The following is a 4,349-nucleotide window of genomic DNA, read 5'->3' on the forward strand; positions in this document are numbered from 1 at the left end:
AGAATTCTTCACTTCTAGTGCCACTATGGCAAAGCTTAATTTCAACTCATAGGCAAGGCTTATTGCCAACGTGAGTGGAGGTATACACACTGCCTATCTTCCTTTGTTCTCTGTGTACAATTTAGTTCCTGGATTTTCTACTCCGGAGCATATGAAATGTTTCAGCTCCAGTTATCTCCACAGGAATGAGGGGGGAACAGTTCAGAGGGAACTGCCTCGCTTATATTACAGTTTAGAGGGAACTGCACATCCATTATGACAATAAAAGACTCTTTTAAAGAGGGGGAAGAAAACTCCCTATACTAAAAGTATTTTGATAAATAATTTTCCCAGTATTTTCAGTTAGTGCATTTAGTATCCTTTCCTTAAAAGAAATCACATGAAGAGTTCCAGAGAAAAATGCAAAGATTCTTATTATAATTTCAATCACTCTTCTAAAGGCCTAGAGTCATTTCCCTAAAACAGGGTCCAAACGCTGCTTATCTTGCTCCCCACCACTCCCTCTCCTTCCAAGTGTTTCTCTGTTATTTTCCATCCATTCTCTTGAGCACATCAATCCTTCAGCAGGAAAGCAGCATCATTTATAATGAATTCATCTGCGAAGGGTATTTATCTCACACCCAGACAATGGTAACCTTTCCAGTGGCTCTTCCATTTCAGTCCTGATGTGCCTTCAGTTCAGTTCCTTAATACAGTATTGAAAATGGAGCAGGATAAAAGGACACAGAGGGGCACTGTGTAATAGATGCACTGAAGAGTCTGAGGTACTTGTGAATGCATGAGAGAAGAGAAACCCCCATGTTCTAGCACTAACACAGTAGAATAATGTCAGGGAAAGTGCAGACTCACAAGACTGAGTTGGGAAAGATTTGAGATTGTACCTATAACACAAAGAAATGTTGAAAGGTTAACAGATGCCCAAGTGGTCAATTTAGATTAAAACACAACTCTGATGACAGACATTCGATACAGAAGTCAATAGACTTGGGCTGATTGAAATAACTAGCACATAAGGACTTGAATCTTAACAAAATCCTTTTCTACCCACACAAAATTTTACATATATATGATATATATACATTTTTATATATGCACACAAATGTATGCATATACATGCATATGTGTGAATATAATGTTTATGCTATGTTTTTTAAAAAAACCACACACTGTCTTAAAATGGACTAAAGGAATCATGCCAAACTATTAACAGTATCTAGGAGTGATTTTTGTCACTACATTTTTCTACACTTGATCTTAGCCAAAAGGCCAAGAAGCGATGTCACTACATTTTTCTAGATTTCCAAATAATCTTTAGTAAGTAAATATAACTTCTATAATTAAAAAATTAGCAATAGTAGGGGTGTCTGGGTGGCTCAGTCGGTTAAGTGTCCAACTTAAGCTCAGGTCATCATCTCACAGCTCATGAGATCGAGCCCCACATCAGACTCAGTGTTAACCGCTCAGAGCCTGAAGCCTGCTTCAGATTTTGTGTCCCTCTCTCTCTCTGACCCTCCCCCATACATGCTCTCTCTGTCTCTCAAAAATAAATAAGCATTAAAAAATTGTTTTAATTAGCAGTAATAAAAATCATTGTTTTTATTCCTTTTCTTAATCCTCATGGATTTCACTTAATCCTCATGTCTAGTGGTACTTTTATTAACTGCATGTTAAATACAAAAAAAAAAAAAATCAAGGCTCAGAAAGGGAAATTATCCTGGGTTCACGCAGACATAGGATGTAAACCCAGATCTGTCTGGATCTGAGCTGTGTCACACAAGCTCTTCTCTGAAGAGTTAGATCGAGGCTCACACACGGAAACCAGGACAAGTTGTGCTCATATACAAATTGCTTATAAGCTCTATTATTTGTATTTTCCCAACCTAACTCTCTATTTTAATTAAATAGTAAATTTGATGGATATGTTCTGTATATGCCTTATTGCTAAGGAACTCTGAGGAAAGAAAATAGGTCAGCATATTTTAGCTGTTCTGTTTTGAGCAATGCTGGTGACAGAGGGGAGAAAATCAATGAAGAAAACTGTGCATTAGGAAAGAAACATTGGACTAATGGTAAATCAGAGCGTTTTAAGCACAAAGCAGGCAGACTGGATCACTTATGCCCTCCCACAGTTCTTCAAAATCCATGTGGAAACATTCAAGGGGAAATAATATCTATCAGTTTGGATGAGAGGGAGAACAGATTTCAACCATTTCTTGTAAATTTGAGTTCTTATCCAAGTACTGCTGTTCTCACCTTTCTACCAGCAGCCTTTGTGCTTAGAGAGTGCAAATGTGCCCAGCCGGGAGGAAAGAGCTCTCAGCTTGCAGAAAAGCTGTAGGAAAATGTACCGGAGAGCTGACGTAATAAACCTGACATCCAAGAAAGGCACAGTCATCTGGGAACTTCTGAATGTCCCAGGAATGTGATAGGCCTTTGAACTGGTTGGCAGAAACTGATTTCATTTTTATTGCTTTACAGTGACACCCTATCATGGGATGTGGTGTGTATGATATGATTGCATGTGTGATTTTGTACGTGATGTGAAGTGTGTGTGTGTGTGTGTGTGAGAGAGAGAGAGAGAGAGATTGTATACATGTATACGATGTAGTATATGTGTGATTGTGATTTGTGCTCGCGTGTGTGTAAATAAGATGAGAATCTATGTCAGAGACAGAAATCAATCCCCCTTCTACTCAGCTAGGGGAATAGACAGCAGCAAGAAACCAACAATGAACAGCAATGCACTGAATAGCAGGACAGGGCAGAGGTTGGGAGCAGTGGAGGGTCCCCAACGCTAAACAATAGAGCCCTTTGACTGCAGGAAACACAACTAGATCTAGATTCAGAAAAAGAATATATAAATTACAGTGAAATTAGATATCGGTCTTTGCCTATTAGTTTGAAAAACATTGAAAAGATTGGTAATACGGAGGTGCCTGGGTGGCTCAGTCAGTTGAGCATCCAACTTTGGCTCAGGTCATGATTTCACGGTTTATGAGTTCGAGCCCCATGTCAGGCTCTGTGCTGACAGCTCAGAGCCTGGAGCCTGCTTTGAATTCTGTATCTCCCTCTCTCTCTGCCTCTCCCCTGCTCATGCTCTGTCTCTCTCTGTCTCAAAAATAAATAAACATTAAAAAAATTTTTTAAAGATTGATAATATGTAGTTTTGGCAAAGGTATCTGAGGCTTTTGTACACATCTGGTGGGAGTATATCTGGAACATTTCTGGAGGGCCACTGGCAATATATAGTCCGATGTAAATCATGCATACTGTTTGACCCAGCAATTCGACCTTGGGGGAATGAAATATCATAAAAATGGATATCATAGGAATGAAATGTCATAGAAAAAGAAAGGATAAGTGTGGAAAGATGTAAGTGAAAAAATATTTCTTTCAGCCTCATATGTAATCGGGGGCAATGCCCATCACTGACGGATCTATTAAATGAGTAGTATTACTGTTTGAAGGATGAGCTGTAGGTCTGCAGATAATGACCCAGAAAAATACCCAATATATGGTATTAAGGTGAAAGATCACATTACAAAACAAAAAGGGTTGCATTTGTTTGTTTCAGAAAATAAAATCATATTCACATGTATAGAAAATATTTGGAATGATTTATATCAAAATATTAACAAAGGGTTGTATCTGGGATGACATTGATAAGGCGGGGAGAGAATTTCATTTTCTACTTTATAGCCAATTATTTTTCCCCAAAGAGCAGATTTATTTCTATATTGGAAGGAAAATGACAATAAGGATTTTGCCCTTTAGGAAGGAAGGAAAGGAGTTTTTCCTAACACACTATGGTAGAGCAGACTCAGCCTCTCGGTTTCCCGATCTGAGACCATGACCAGATTACTAGGCTATGCAACAAAACTACAAGTTGGATTCCCCAGATTCCTAAATCTATTGTCCTGCTGATTCGTACCATAGCCTGGTATTTCCTCTGGGGCCTGTGCATCTGCAACCACCTCTGCAAACCAGCAATGCCTCCCTACACAAGCAGGAAAAAAGTCTTTTTCCAAGAGCCTAGCTAGTGGTCGCCGGCAAATAGAAAAGAAGAGCTTTGTCCTGTTAAGGACCTTATGGATGGTTTAATTTGCTCCAATAGTAAAAATGAAAGCAAAGGCTAAATATACTCTTACAACAAAATCACCCAAAGGCATTAAGAATGCATGCTATTCAGCATACAAATGTACAGATCACCTTTGTATATATAGCAATAATGTGTAGGTTTCCAAGGGTATGAGAGAATAATGAAACAGTATCGCACATTCAACAATGCTGTAGCTCTATCCAATTGTTTGGGGCTTTGTTTTCTGCCTGTGACTTGCTGAAATAGAGCC

The 4,349-nt window shown here is 38.8% G+C and overlaps 1 non-coding gene across 1 annotated transcript; it reads right to left on the minus strand.

The window, feature by feature from the left end:
- Window positions 1-1,096: 1,096 nt before the first annotated feature.
- Window positions 1,097-1,278, minus strand: LOC144216769 (U2 spliceosomal RNA). Its single transcript, XR_013330751.1, has one exon. It is a non-coding gene; the product is annotated as a U2 spliceosomal RNA (small nuclear RNA).
- Between the last annotated feature and the right edge of the window lie 3,071 nt (window positions 1,279-4,349).

Source organism: Crocuta crocuta, unplaced genomic scaffold (genome assembly GCF_008692635.1).
Source record: "Crocuta crocuta isolate KB4526 unplaced genomic scaffold, BGI_CrCroc_1.0 scaffold48, whole genome shotgun sequence".
In the NCBI taxonomy this organism is placed as follows: domain Eukaryota; kingdom Metazoa; phylum Chordata; class Mammalia; order Carnivora; family Hyaenidae; genus Crocuta; species Crocuta crocuta.